The 16,861-nt window shown below is 40.0% G+C and overlaps 1 protein-coding gene across 1 annotated transcript in view; it reads right to left on the bottom strand.

Annotated features, from left to right (window-relative positions):
• The window catches only part of fam199x (family with sequence similarity 199, X-linked), a 54,063-nt gene that overhangs the window by 13,083 nt on the left and 24,119 nt on the right, over positions 1-16,861 (bottom strand). The window lies entirely within an intron of this gene.

Raw genomic sequence — 16,861 nt, 5'->3', positions numbered from 1 at the left:
TTATTACCATACAGCAAAAAATAAATAATAAAAAAAAAAACGTACATCAGTGGTTCTCAGGTGTAGGGACCAGGGTCCCAGAGTTAAATTAACATTGGTATCAAAGGGATCTACTACTAGGACCTTGGCCCTGAACCTGCGTTCATCTGATGCGGTGTCGTCCTAATAGCCTAGAAATCTAGACGCGCCCCTAGCTAGTCTAGCAACTCTCCGTTGGCTTGTGAGCTCCAGATATCGAAACTTCTCCGGGCCAATGAAATCGTGTATAGAGTCGTTAGGTGGGCTTAACATAATGATTGATGGCAGAGTTGCAACGGTTTGGCTTGAATTCCCTGCTACTTGAAAACAAATAAGATGGATGTTGCTGTTGGCGAACAGTGTGACACTAGTTAAGCTTTTATTAAGTTGGCAAACGTTTGAACTAGCCAACTAGCTCCGCTGGTGGGAAACGCATGGGACTCATAGCGCTGCCGCTGTCCTATTGCGTGCAGAGGGAATTTGAAAGACAACTGATTATCCCGCCCCTCGGACTGAGCACTGCGAACGGTGAGTGTCCAGACCCTACATGTTAATGTGGGTCTGGCTCGCTAGGCTATCGTCCTAAGGGTGTTTTGTAAGAATTTAAGAAATGTTTGTATATTTTAACTTTTAAATGCATCAATCGGGTGCACTTTCAAAATACATTCAGAGGTCAGACTTGCTTATTATGCTTATTTTTATGGAAAAAAAGAGCATATTTTATATCAAGAAAAAAAATATTTGTGTCTCATTATTTGATTTGTCATATTTTTGCACTAATGTCACTAGGAAGTAGGGCTGTCACTTTACGTTCGAAAATCGATTGCACAATCGATTGGACCAAACAACACAAGTTTCGAAAACTAAAATAGGGAATCGATTTTAACCAAATATGTACACTATTAATTTTAAACGAATTAAACAACTAAAAAGGATAGATGTAACAAAATTCACAAACAACTATATAAGAATATATATACAATATAAGGATATAAGAATTAGAGCCCGACCGATAAAGGATTTTGAAGGCCGATACCGATACAAATATTTGTTGATTTAAAAATCCGATATTCCGATATATCGGCCGATATATTTATTTTTTTCAGAAACGCGCAACAAAACATTAACAGATATCCCTAACATTAGTTATTTGTAGTTATTTATGAGTATTGACAAAAATAATATGATAATGCATTTTAAAAACAAACTTGTTTATTTTTAAATAATATTGTCACAGTGGAACAGAGGAACATCGAAATATATTAAAGTTCTGATAAATAAAATGTATAAAACTAGATATGAAACAACCAAATCAAAGTTACCAGTATTAAAAGACTTGGTAAGCTTCATAAATATAACTTTGAACTAAGACTTAATAATTACAAAAAATAATGATGACATTATTACTATCATCATCATTTGTATTATCATTAAACAAGATAAATATACTATTTAGTGATCTAAATCCATTATGTAACTCGTTAATGCTGCGGCTGAACGACAGTCTGAAACGCACACTTGGCGTCATTGGATTTCACACACGTGTAAAAGAAAAGCTAACTTTTATGCACAAGCTACGTTTTGCACAAGCTACGTTTGATACTTTTTCTCTGTCTAAATGTTCACTCCTCGCACGTCTAACTTACATTTTACAATGCACGGACTGTAACTACAGATATACTAGTTATAAATACAGTAATCATTACTTTATTTAGGCAGAATAAGTTTGTTGTGGTTTCCAAGCTCATTAATGTTAACATTAGCGGTCTTCCACTGATATTCATGGCATTAGCTAGCTTTGTGGTTAGCTAGTCTATGATGAGCCATACTTTAGCAATGGATAACGTCATACTGCAAATTGTAAAACATGCGCTTTCAAAATAACAGGCAGGGGAGAGATGATACATCTCACTGCTATAACTGTCGCGCTATTAAAGAAATACATCTTCAGTCACATTGTCAAAAGTTAAAAGGACAGACAGTCAACTACACTGTAACAACGTAACGTAATTACTAACGTTAGCTAATTCCGCTTCACTCTCGACTTATTTAATAGCAGCAAAACTGGACATTGTTTTCACGAATTTTGTCATGCTTATTTGAGTTAAGAGAACTGATGGGGATGTTCTTTTAATTGTTATTCAAGCAATGTATGTCTCGTGACCAAATCACCATGAACACACTTCACTGATGATCTCACTCGCGGATAACTGGTTCTCTCTGCCCGACTCGGCTGGATCAGCAGGTTGCAGGATGTGTGGCGCGTTATACAGGAGTGTTGCCAGCAGGGACGGTGTAGAGTGCCCTCTGGTGGACAAACTATACAACGCCAACATTCATGACATGGTTGAAGTGTTTCGTCCGTTTTTATTTTATTTTTAAAATATTAATTTATCGGCCATTATAAATGCCGATACCGATAGTTTGGAAAATGCCTAATATCAACCGATAATATCGGCCCGCCGATAAATCGGTCGGGCTCTAATAAGAATATAAAAGTTCCGAAGTGCAGTAGGCTAAGCATTGCGAAAGCTAAAAAGAAAATTCCCACCAATTTTACGCACCGGAAACAGCTGTTTCAATCAGCTGCTGTGCTGCTCGTGTTTTGCCAAAAAATGGAGGACAACGCGATCAACCTGTGCGACATGAGAGAGACGAGTGATAGGCCCTAATAACTTGAGGAGTGAGATGTGGAAGTACTTCGGATTTTTGGTATATCAAACTATGGAGAAGAACAAAGCGGTAGGCAAACTGTGCAATCGAGTTCTACGTAGGCAAAATTTGCAGACACGAAACTGCAGACACGAAACTTCACGCCAATAAATCATCAGAAATATTGCTGGCTTGCGTCTACAAGCGCCCTCTTTACGTTCGTCCTAATGCCTGTTTGTGAATTGGCCTATATTTGCCGTTGAAACTGGAAACGTCTTTAGACATGAAAAATCGATTTTACAATCGATTCAATGAACACTTATGTCTCAAAAATCAAACAGGATTTTTTTCACAAAAACACAGCAATACTAGGAAGCATGTCAATAGAAATATATTCATGTATCTGTGTAAGTGGGATTGGCTGGAACCTGGCAATATAAGAACCATGAAAGTGGGATAATCAATGGCGGAGCAATTTACAAAAATTTATGTACTGACAAATAGTTTACATTAGAATACATTATAATTTCACCCCAATAAGACTATGTAGAAATGTGTTGCAATTTCAAAACCGGATTACTCAGGAACCACTTATTGTACAGAGGCATGCTGTGGTACTCAGGAACCACTTATTGCACAGAGGCATGCTGTGTGCATTGCTGAGGCATTCTTTGGGGCAGCCGTGGCCTACTGGTTAGCACTTTGGACCTGTAACCGGAGGGTTGCCGGTTCGAACCCCGACCAGTAGGCACGGCTGAAGTGCCCTTGAGCAAGGCACCTAACCCCTCATTGCTCCCCGAGCGCCGCTGTTGATGCAGGCAGCTCACTGCGCCGGGATTAGTGTGTGCTTCACCTCACTGTGTGTACACTGTGTGCTGTGTGTGTTTCACTAATTCACAGATTGGGATAAATGCAGAGACCAAATTTCCCCTCACGGGATCAAAAGAGTATATATACACAATATACTTATACTGTATATCCTCGTATTCGGTACGGTTTGCTGTTTATTGTGATATTGGGTTTGCCATGTGTTGTGTGAAGGGTTAGTGAGATATTTAACCGAGAGTAATGGGTGTGCAGTGTGCAAAATGCAAATATGATTAAATTGCATGTAAGTTCAATGTTAATTTTCTCGCGAACCATTTATCACAGCAACTTGGCGCTCATATCTGTATAGGTTTAGTTTAGTTGAACCTCATCTGCCAGGTATTTGACCTACAAGGTTGACACTTCAACGTAAAAAATACTCAATAAATACTCAAAGCATACCTGAAGCCGGGAAAATGCGGGGGGAAATGCGCCTGGGATGGCTTGTGAAGTAGCAAATGAGAGAACATTTTGAAAATTCCACAGACAGGGGGTGCTATTGAACCCCCTCACCGTCTCTGAAAGCATAACTAGTCGATCATGAGTGGCTCAACAGGTAGATCTATAGATAAACTCATCTTTCAGGCATTTGGCCAACCTGGTTGACACTTCAGCGTGAGAAATCGGGGGTGTGGCGTGTGAACCTAATCAAATGTGTAGGTCTCACGGCCAATGCGTGAGAATTGGCAGCACTGTGCTAGGCTGGAGCTAAAAGTGGTATCGCCACACTCAGAGAACGGCTGGATGAACTGGATAAAGGTAAAAATCAATTGTTTAACTCAAGGGGGTGTGGAAAATGAGTGTAATTCCCCAAATGGTGGAATATCCCTTTAAGAATAAAATAATAGTAGTAAATGTAATTCCGAGGAATTACCAGTGCATGAAAATGCAAAACATACGATGTAAAATATGCAGTTAGATAATGTAGAGATAGTTACAATGGTAGACATGGTTGTTGCAACGTTAAATAAAGCTGTTTCTATGATGGTTGCTAGAGTAATCATGTTGGTTGCTATGGAAACTGACATAGACTCTTTATATCAATGGTTGCTATGTTGGTTGCCAGGTAGGTGATGGTTTAATATAGTTGGCTGGAGGCATAGTATGCTGAGGCATAGGCATAACTGACAGTTGGAATGGCTGAACTGCTAAATAGTTGAGTAGTTTAAACGGTTACATTATTTAATAGTGAATTATTGTAGTGAGGACTTTTATCTTGAAATAGTTGTGGGTAGAGGAAACAGTTGGCGGGAGTCACAGTCAGTGTTGGGGAGTAACGGAATACATGTACCGGCGTTACGTATTCAGAATACAAATTATGAGTAACTGTATTCCGATACAGTTACAAGTTAAATAGTTGGTATTTAGAATACAGTTACATTGTTGAAATCAATGGATTACATGACGATACTTCTCTGTTTCATAAGTTTATTCACTCTCTAAATAAATTAAGGCAACTCCATTTCCCAGAAGCTCCTGAAAGCAATCTATGATGAAATTGTTTACATGTTAAATCCAAGCCCCGCCGTCTTGCACTAGCCTCAAAACGCAGCCAGCGCACATTATGGACGCGTCATCGGAGACCCTGAGATGACTGTTTGCACAGCAATTTAGGAGTAAAGTAAGTGGAGGTAACTCCTGTTCCTCACTGATTGTGGTTCCCGATGTCTGTTCAAAGGATATTTTCCCAAGTATTAATAGCTCAGGCTACTTCGGCCAATCGGTTACACAGTTTGCTAAGCAATAAGCAAAGCCTAGTTCACGTGTTGATTTAGACCTAGGCCTACAATAAAACCAATCTCTAAAATAGGCACTGCATTCGAAGTTTTTTATTTCTAACTTAAAATAGCAAAATAGCTTTATGGATTTTTTTTTTTTCTAATTAGATCTACATTTACGTTTTAAAATGAATTATATGGTGCAGCCTCTGAAGAATTATTCTTGCGAGTAGGCCGATCATATTTTAACGTGCGGTTTTTGATTGTCATTACGCGATCACGTTCATTTTGAGAGCACTGATATACAGTAGCTCATAGTGTTTACATTTACAGGTCATTTGTGTTCCACCTGTCATATGCGCCCCTCACTTGTACTGGGTTGATGCCACCGAAAAATCTCACAGGCACACCTTAATTATAATTTCTGTCTACGCCCTTAAAGTAGCCTATTTATTTTGTTTGTTTTAATTAGCCTAGTCACCTGCTGTAGTTTTAGTGGTCACCTTGCTATTTTAAACTTGTATCAGGTAGCTTAGTTGACTTTACATTCTCCTATGTGGGCCTAACACTTCAGCCATTTGGAACAGAAGAACACACCAGAATAGGCCTGTTTAGTAGGCCTAAGCAGGATTTGATGGCCGCATACCTACACTTATAAAATGCAATTCAATGCGGAAGTAATCTAAGTATTCAGAATACGTTACTCAGATTGAGTAACATAACGGAATACGTTACAGATTACATGTTTGGGCATGTATTCTGCATTCTGTAACGGAATACGTTTTGAAAGTAACCCTCCCAACACTGGTCATTGTTGATGACAACTGACAGTTGGAATGGCTGAACAGTTAAATAGTTAGATAGTTTAAATCAGGGTCTCAAACTACCGGCCTGCGCCCGGCCAGCGACCTACTGTCAAAATAATAATGTAATTCGGCCCTTGAGGGTATTTTTAATTATAACAAACAACAACACTGATTAAAATAGACGATAGATCCAAGTATGGTGACAAATCCCATTTGTACTCTCCTCCACTAGTTGCTAGACATCCAGAGCTTCGATTCAAGCCCAAATTCCCTGCACAAAGTTTTCAGGAAATACTTGTAGCCTATTAGGCTACACGGGAGAAACACAAAGACGTACTTTTGTTTGTAATGACGCAATGCAGTCAACAGTTTTGCATAAAGAAATAACAAGAAATAGGCCTACACCAAATGTTGAAATTTTTTTTATGTGTGATGAAGTTTTGGGTAGGCTATGTTATTCACCTATTCTCAGGGTGCGATTTGTGTAAAAGGGGGGGATGATTTTGAATAAGTTTGTAACCCCCCGCCCCCCAAAAAAAATAAATAAAAATTAACGAATGATTCATAGCCTAGTAATGTCATGGCTAATAATGGCCTATATTAATTTTGCCACCTTTGTAACATTTTAGTTTTAGTTTACCGTGGTGTATGACTTTAAACAGCGAGTGTGCTTGGTATGATGATCAGCTCCTCTAATGCAGGCTAGGACTACGTTTTGACAAGCATACAAATTCACCTTGTTCTTGCCTCATCTGAAATGACTCCTCTACTTTTGCTGCCTCCATCCTTTCTGTATTTGTTGTGTACAAAAACGTTGTATATGATGGCACTGAAGTCTTAAGTTAGTGAATTGGCTAACAGTATTAGTTGGTAACCAAATAGCCTACACATTGCGCTACACGCTGCGTAGGCTACGTGCACTCACGGAGGCGATTGCTCATCAGAGGCGATTGCTCTAAGACTACAGGTGAAGCTCAGCCTCCTCTAAAATATCACGGAATATCGCATCAAATAACACTATTACAATATAGCCGCAAGCGGCAATGGCGGGCCCGAGCACCTGCGGGCCGCAACCCGTGACATGTCGGAATCCAACAAAGCACCGACGTGGTGCGTTTGTGAAATGTACATATTTGATGCGTGTGCTATTTGTTTTTGTATTTGATTTTCTGCCACATGTACTTGCTTAGCCAGGTGGGGGCGCAATGCAAGGCAGGCCCATTGGGTGTCATTATAATCATAATATATATTAACCTGAGAAATTTCAGACCATTCATTTTAAGCAAAGAACATTTCTGATACACTTTTTGGTTGGCCAGATGGTGGCGCTATGATAGGCATGGAAATTACACATGTGAATATCATCACAATAATGATATCCACATTTTTTGTAAACTTTCAGATCAATCACTTAAGGCATTGTCCATTTTCTGGCACATTTCCTGCTTGACCAGGTGGTGGCGCTATGCCAGGCAGGCCCATTGGGTGTCTGGATATCATCATAATTATAATATTTATTAACATGAGAAGTTTCAGACCATTTATTCAAAGCATAGAGCATTTCTGGCACATTTCCTGCTTGGCCAGATGGTGGCGCTATGCTAGGCCTGTGAATTACGAATGTGAATATCATCACAATAATGATATCTGATATTTTATAAAGTTTCAGATCAATCACTTAAGGCATTGTCCATTTCTGGCACATTTCCTGCTTGGCCAGGTGGTGGCGCTATGCCAGGCAGGTCCATTGGGTGTCTGAATATCATCATAAACATGATATCTATTAACCTCAGAAGTTTCAGACCATTCATTCAATGAACTGTGATTTATGACACATTTCCTCTTTATGTGGTGAGATATTAAAATCATATCAAATATATAACATATCAAAAATCCCTTCACAATTTAACATCAGCGACATCTTGGCATAATGTTTGCCAAATTTCAAATGAATCTGACAAACCGTCTAGGAGGAGTATGTTCAAATTGATCATGTGAAATCAGCATAATTGCAATTCTTTCTGTTGCCAGTTGGTGGCGCTATGCCAAACATGCATTATGGGCATGTGAATATTATCATTAACATGGTCTTTAATGACCTGTGAAATTTAAAACATTTCAAGCCATGCATGGTGAATTATGACACATTTATTGTTTGTGTGGAACGGTATTAAAATTAACAATTTCGCAATTTTGTCAAATTACAACATATCAAAAAAAGGCTTCACAATTTAGAATCAGGAACATCTCGGCGTCATGTATACCAACTTTGACATGAATCGGATCAACCGTCTAGGAGGAGTACGTTAAAATTGATCATGTCCACAACGCACAAAATCTCAATTACCTCACTTCCTGTGGGCGTGGCTAATGGCATGTTAATACAAAAGTTGTTTGTTTTTGGGAGTTACATACACCCACCAAATTTGGTGTGTGTATCTAAAACTATATGCCAACCACAAGTCACTGTGACGTAAGGGGGCGCTATGGAGTTCCTGGGCAACGCCCGGTGCCAAGCTTTTATCCCTGTCTATTCACTGTACCACTTGATGTGTGTGCTAAATTTCATGCGTTTTCGACTATGTTAACCACCTCAAAATATTTGCCAACCACGAGAGCAGTCACCTAAGGAGGCGCTAGCGAGTCCCTGGGCCACGCCCGGGGTCAAGCTCTTGTACCTAACTGCGATGCATGACACCTGACGTGTGTGCCAAATTTCAAGAGGTTTCGACCATGTTAACCACCTCAAAAACAGGAAAGCAAAAAAGTGAAATAACAATAATAAATATAGCCGCAAGCGGCAATGGCGGGCCCGAGCACCTGCGGGCCGCAAGCCATGACATGTCGGAATCCAACAAAGCACCGACGTGGTTCATTTGTGAAATGTACATATTTGATGCGTGTGCTATTTGTTTTTGTATTTTATTTTCTGCCACATTTACTTGCTTGGCCAGGTGGGGGCACAATGCAAGGCAGGCCCATTGGGTGTCATCATAATCATAATATATATTAACCTGAGAAATTTCAGACCATTCATTTTAAGCAAAGAACATTTCTGATACACTTTTTGGTTGGCCAGATGGTGGCGCTATGTTAGACATGGAAATTAGACATGTGAATATCATCACAATAATGATATCCAAAATTTGTGTAAACTTTCAGATCAATCACTTAAGGCATCGTCCATTTCTGGCACATTTCCTGCTTGACGAGGTGGTGGCGCTATGCTAAGCATGTGAATTCCACATGTGAATGTCATCACAATAATATCCAATATTTTATAAAGTTTCAGATTAATCAGTTAAGGCATCGTCCATTTCTGGCACATTTCCTGCTTGACCAGGTGGTGGCGCTATGCCAGGCAGGCCCATTGGGTGTCTGGATATCATCATAATCCTAATATGTATTAACCTGTTAAGTTTCAGACCATTCATTCTAAGCATAGAGCATTTCTGGCACATTTCATGCTTGGCCAGATGGTGGCGGTATACTAGGCATCAGAATTACACATGTGAATATCATCACAATAATGATTTCAAATATTTTATACCTACCAAGTTTCAAATAAATCAGTTAAGGCATTACTCATTTCTGGCACATTTCCTGTTTGGCCAGATGGTGGCGCTATGTTAGACATGGAAATTAGACATGTGAATATCATCACAATAATTACATCCAATATTTTGTAAAGTTTCAGATCAACCAATAAAGGCATTACCAATTTCTGGCACATTTTCCTGCTTGGCCAGGTGGTGGCGCTATGCCAGGCAGGCCCATTGGGTGTCTGGATATCATCATAATCATAATATCTATTAACCTGAAAAGTTTCAGACCATTTATTCAAAGCATAGAGCATTTCTGGCACATTTCCTGCTTGGCCAGAAGGTGGCGCTATGTTAGGCCTGTGAATTACGAATGTGAATATCATCACAATAATGATATCCAATATTTTATAAAGTTTCAGATCAATCACTTAAGGCATTGTCCATTTCTGGCACATTTCCTGCTTGGCCAGGTGGTGGCGCTATGCCAGGCAGGCCCATTTGGTGTCTGGATACCATCATAATCATGATATCTATTAACCTGAGAAGTTTCAGACCATTCATTCAATGCACTGTGATTTATGACACATTTCCTGTTTATGTGGTGAGATATTAAAATCATATCAAATATATTACAACATTCAAAAATACCTTCACAATTTAACATCAGCGACATCTTGGCATAATGTTTGCCAAATTTCAAATGAATCTGACAAACCGTCTAGGAGGAGTATGTTCAAATTGATCATATGACATCAGTATAATTGTCATTCTTTCTGTTGCCAGTTGGAGGCGCTATGCCAAACATGCATTATGGGCATGTGAATATTATCATTAACATGGTCTTCCATGACCTGTGAAATTGAAAACATTTCAAGCCATGCATGGTTAATTATGACACATTTATTGTTTATGTGGAAGGGTATTAAAATTAATAATTTCGCCATTTTGTCAAATTACAACATATCAAAAAAACGCTTCACAATTTATCATCAGGAACATCTCGGCGTCATGTATACCAACTTTGACATGAATCGGATCAACCGTCTAGGAGGAGTACGTTAAAATTGATCATGTCCACAACGCACAAAATCTCAATTACCTCACTTCCTGTGGGCGTGGCTAATGGCATGTTAATACAAAAGTTGTTTGTTTTTGGGAGTTACATACACCCACCAAATTTGGTGTGTGTATCTAAAACTATATGCCAACCACAAGTCACTGTGACATAAGGGGGCGCTATGGAGTTACTGGGCAACGCCCGGTGCCAAGCTTTTATTCCTGTCTATTCACTGTACCACTTGATGTGTGTGCCAAATTTCATGCGTTTTCGACCATGTTAACCACCTCAAAATATATGCCAACCACGGGATCAGTCACCTAAGGGGGCGCTAGCGAGTCTCTGGGCCACACCCGAGGTCAAGCTCTTGTACCTAACTGCGTTGCGTGACACCTGACGTGTGTGCCAAATTTCAAGAATTTTCGACCATGTTATTAACCACCTCAAAAAAAGGAAAGCAAAAAAGTGGAATAACAATAATAATAATAATAATCCTTACAAAAACAATAGGGCCTTGCGCCCTTCGGTGCTCGGGCCCTAATAATAATAATCCTTACAAAAACAATAGGGCCTTGCGCCCTTTCGGTGCTCGGGCCCTAATAATAATAATCCTTACAAAAACAATAGGGCCTTGCGCCCTTCGGTGCTCAGGCCCTAATAATAATCCTTACAAAAACAATAGGGCCTTGCGCCCTTCGGTGCTCGGGCCCTAATAATAATAATCCTTACAAAAACAATAGGGCCTTGCGCCCTTTCGGTGCTCGGGCCCTAATAATAATAATCCTTACAAAAACAATAGGGCCTTGCGCCCTTCGGTGCTCAGGCCCTAATAATAATCCTTACAAAAACAATAGGGCCTTGCGCCCTTCGGTGCTCGGGCCCTAATTAGCTTCTAGCCTACTATTCCAACTACAACATGCTGAAAACATGTTCATTTTCATGGCTGGTTTGTTCAGCAATAAGGTTTTGCCGGTCATTTATTGTGATTTCGCACCCGTAATACATTGCTGTGACGACACGATCCATCAAAAAACCATGCAAAAAAAAACATAGACGCTCGGCTTCACTGGACTTTCAATGGCACTACAGAGTGGGCTGATCTCAGTGCATAAAAGCTAGATCTTTATTGGACAAACGCCACAAAATCGTCATTTCCAGGGAAGCCCGGCGTCTCTGGGAGTGAATGGGACAGTGGGATGGCTCGGACGCCGAGTTTCTGTATGATGATTGGAGGAACCGTCATAGAGGCTGGACTTTTTTTGATTGACAGCATATTTCGCGATCTGACAGGAAGTGGTTCAAGTTCAAGGGATGCGTTAACGTCAGTGTTGGCAGGTGAAGTCAAGAGGCAAAGCAAGTTGCAGCTCAAATTCTCATAACTTGTGAGCAATACAGTCGGTTTCTATTTGTCTTTGTAAATAGCATACTGTAAATAAAACCATAATGTGGAGTTACAGAGTTTGTGACTTGCTTTTGTTTCAGTTGTGTATTTAGGCTAAGTTAGGTAGCGTGCTATATAACGGTGTAGGCTACATTATGCTAATGTTTACTTGAATTTTAAAAGCCCATCATGGGAGATTAAAAAATAAAACAGCAAGGCAGATGAACATATACAGAGAAGTACAGTGGGCAGTGCTTTGACTTGGTCAGCTTCCCTCGTGGTCCGCGCGCGGGATCACGCGGTATTAGGGCTGGGCGATAAAACGATAGCGATATGTATCGCAATAGACATGTAATCGATATCAATAAAAAATGCGTTCGATAGAACATTCGATAAAAGCAACACACACCTCCCGCCTTACGTTGTCCATAAATAAATAGGCTAAATATATCTTGCATTGTAGCTAGTGTGCAACTCTACCAGAGTGACGATAGAAGTAGGCCTACCTCAACACAGACTCTCAATGAGTCCTTGCCCCGTGCGCTCTCTCTCACTCTCTCTCTCTAGGTGCATCCCTCCTCAGCATGCGCATGTAATCCAAACATGCACAATCGTGCAAGACGACTGAATTGCTATTAAATCCGGTTAGCATCATTAGCACGCTGCACGAATTTGTTCAAAACTGTTGCATTCAAATTGACTGCTAAATTCTAATCAACTCAATCCCGATGCAAATGGAAAAGTATTTTCCAATACTCAAACGGGCCTGTCCCAAGGAGAAAAAGTATTCATTTGAAACTTAAACACAGTGGGGAAACTGAACAGTCTAACCAGTAGACTTACTATGATAAACTAGCAAATTACTTTGTTTACAATATTTCCAGGCTTCCACCAGTGCTGCTCATTCAGACTTATGTGCACAATTATTTATTTGAGTGTTTTTCATGATTGTGTTGCTATTTCTTTTCCCTGTTTGCTTTGATTAATAACTGAGGTGATTCAAATCAGAGTAAGGTTAAGTTTAAAATAAAAGTGTTTAAAAAGTGTTTAAATTGAACGTTTTTCCCCTTCTGGTCCTTATCTGAAATAGATTTTAAAAAAATCAATAATTATCGATATCGACCGATATGAAATACTTATATTGTAATACAGTTTTCAGCCATATCGCCAAGCCCTACGCGGCATCACGCGACTTTAATTTGTATTTTTCCAGTGATGCTGCAACGACGCTGCAACAACCCAAACAACTGGCAGATGTCTCAAGTGAGCAGGGTGTCTCGTAAAAAGAAATGGAGCCTGGAAAACCCTACACCGACTTCACTACAGACTTTAGCAGACTGGTTTAGAAATAATTTAATAGCCAGAAATATGCCTGCCCTGCCCTAATAAAGAAATATTTGGTTAACTGTGAATCCCGTTTGCAGCCGTAGAAGAAACGCAGGACAAATTAAACATTCTGGTTTTCTCCGAGTGCAACGATGATAGACAGACATCATTTGGACAAAATATAGAGCATATTAACCTCCATTGCTCAGCCAAATGCCTTCCTGTTACGACCTGTTATCACGGAGTTACAGGCGATAAACGATTTTTGATGGTCACAAGTTTACTTCATTAGGGACTGTTCGTTATTTATTTAAGGGGCTACCGGAGGAGTTTTGGGAGCATTAGTCAAAAAAGACGTGACCCTCCCTCGCCAGCAAGAAATTTTTCTATGACCCTCCAAAGTGATTATGAAAAAACGCATGACCCTCCCCTTCAATTTATTGATGCCTTCTGTAGGCGTCTGGGTCAATTTGGGAGCTTGCATGCTACCACTCCTTTCTTAAAATGCCTTGAAAAGGCTGTCGTTTGCACAATTTCATAAATAATCACCGGGACCGAAACATAGCCTACATAAGGCTACTTTTAGAACATTTCCTAATTCACCCGACACTAATATTCAAAATGTTGAAAACTATTTCGGCATAGCCTATAAGCAGTTTAATTAAATGCAATGTTAGTTGTAAACAAACGGGCTACTTGGTGAGGCTTGGCCTCACAGATGCGCTCGTGCCTTAGATGGCAAGAAAAATCTTCACGATATAGGCCTATTAACTGACCGCCCGATTCACGTTGGCTGGGGGGCAGGGGGGGCCATCAGACATTTGTGCCCAGTGAAGTGAAATTCTTACTTTGGAAAACAAACATTTGCCGATATCATTGGATAGGGGGTAGGCCTACTTGTTTATTTTTTACGTAGCCTACAATGGCCAGTTCAGACAAAGCCGAAATGACTCATTTTGAAACATTTGTATGGTTATATTGCTTGACTTAAATCCCAGAGAGTAGGCTACCGCACCCCACAGTGATGGGCCTATAGCGGTCTTACGCGTTCAGTGGGGTATAATCAAGCTGAGAATTTAGCGGTGTCACGTCTGCCTGTCACAGATGTGGGGAGCTGAAGCTTGGGACACAGTTATTACTAGGGTTGGGCACGAAACACGGTTCTAATATGGCACCGGTGCCAACACAAACGGTAGTAACTGCATCGAATAACAATGTGGATTTCGGTGCCTCATTTCGGAGATTAAATAGCGTTTTTTTTTTTATACGAGGCATCACTGCATGTCATGCGCCATCTCTAACGCTCTGATAGCAACACACCCAGATACAGTTAGCTAACATATGATAAACACTGGATGTATAAACCAGAGGGGTGCACCACATAGGCGAGTGGACAGTTTGACAGCTTGCTGAGCCCAAAGTAGCTTACTTTTAAGCGATATCGCGAGCTCCTGTCAAAATATAGCAGTGGGCCTAACTACACACAAGCAAAAGGCTAACATCAACAGTAGGCTAGTCTATACATCACACAATATCCTTGCTAATGCGCTAACTGACATTTATTTGAAATGTAATCAGCAAAGTTGTAAGGTGAAAACTTTATTTCACGGTGTGTTATGGCATGATATTAATATTTCATATGCACGAGGCCCATATAGCATCACAATGAATATGAAGATTATGTTAAACGTTAGCTGGCAAAAACATAAATATGTAGGTTTACATACCTGAAGTCACTGAGCTGTCAAAGAGGCTACTAAACCATTTCCGTACATTATCGCTAATTAAACTCAGCTGACTGGTGTTAGCGCATAGCCATATTTGCTGTTAAAATGCCTACTAGGCTAGCGCTGGGAATCTAAACACTTCAACACCGACATGTAGCCTAACATGTTCAAAACTACTGCGTGTTATGGGTTAAGACATTAAATTTCTTGAAGCATTTGGGAACACACTGAATTAACTGGAAAGTAGAGTCCCGTTAGATTAGCTTGCTTGCAAATGCCATTGTCCATGACCTGGCAGTTTTATGGCAAGCGGTTTTAACATACCTTATAGCAAACCGCCTACACTGGGTAAACTTGAAAGCAGAGCTTACCATTGTGTGTGCATGCATGGCAAGCTGTTTTAACATTTAAATTTATTATTCATAGGAGCAATGAGATATTGATAGTAAATTGGATATAACAGTTAAATTTCATGTTCAAATTTGTCTTATTAATAAAAAACAGCAATTCATGCTTTAGACCATTTTAATTTAAAACATTTTAAAAACAAAGTACCGGTTCAGGCACCGTTTCGGCACAGGCACCGTTTTAAAAGTATCGATTTAGCACCGGTATCACCCAAACGATACCCAACCCTAGTTACTACAGTAACAGTATTTTATTTTACTTTTTTTTTCACTTTTATAAATGCTTTGTTTGAATGCTGTTGGAACACATAGTAGTTGATTATAAAGGCAACTTTCTGTTGCAATATTCTGTGTGTTCTGGACTGCAGGTAACTTGTTACAGTAAGCCAGTGGTTCTCAAACTTTTTCTTTCATTCCCCACTTTGATCAAGGGGGCATTGACTGATCGTGTAGATAACGTGTTATCCCGAGGCCTTTGCAAGTCAGCATCTCCGACGGTAGTCTACCCTATTAAAAATATGGTGGTAAAAATAAGTTTTCGATGTCCCAAACGGAGAGACATACTTTATTGTTTTAACGATCTCTATGCTACTCACCAAAATTTACTGAATTTACTGAAAGGTAAAAGAGATAAAAAAGATAGGGGATAAAAAAGACAATTTTGTGTAGTATTTGTGGAAAAAAAACATTGCATTTTTAGAAATAGCAGTTCTTTTATTATTCTTTAACACTGACGTGGCCCTCCAATCAGATGACATTGGCAGAAATGGCCCCCAGCTCATTTGAGTTTGAGACCCCTGGTTTAAATAGTTATTTAATACTGAAATATTGTAGTGAGGACTTTTATTTTGAAACAGTTGAGGGAAGAGGAAACAGTTGGCGGGTCATAGCTGATTACAACTGACAGTTGGAATGGCTGAACAGTTAAATAGTTGGCTTTCTGACACTAAATAGGATTCATGCATTATCATACCGGATATGTAACCATCCCACCTCTTCTAACATACACCTCAGGTGGCTTTAAACACCATGTCCTATTCCAGGGTCGGACTGGGAACAAAATTCGGCCCTGGCAATTTTCTCCTGGACCGGCCCACCACTGGACCGACGAACCCACCCCCCCCCCCCCACACACACACACACACACACAAGCCCACCGATACCAAAATCCCCCGATTCCCCCCATAAATAACAAACACGCAATATTATGCTGTAGCAACACTTCATAAACTGACCCCAAACATTTAGATTTGGACCTATAGCCTAATCACAATAACATGGGTGTCTGGGGGTGTCTCTCAGGGATTTTTTTTCATTCTGGTTGCTAATCACACCATTTTAAAGTGATTTGAGAGGG

The sequence above is a fragment of the Alosa pseudoharengus genome, unplaced genomic scaffold (assembly GCF_046254945.1).
Source record: "Alosa pseudoharengus isolate Yale_2024_CS ecotype anadromous, Long Island Sound unplaced genomic scaffold, YU_APseudo_1.1 YU_APseudo_1.1_scf_19, whole genome shotgun sequence".
Lineage (NCBI taxonomy): Eukaryota > Metazoa > Chordata > Actinopteri > Clupeiformes > Clupeidae > Alosa > Alosa pseudoharengus.
This window is presented reverse-complemented; position numbering and strand designations above follow the sequence as displayed.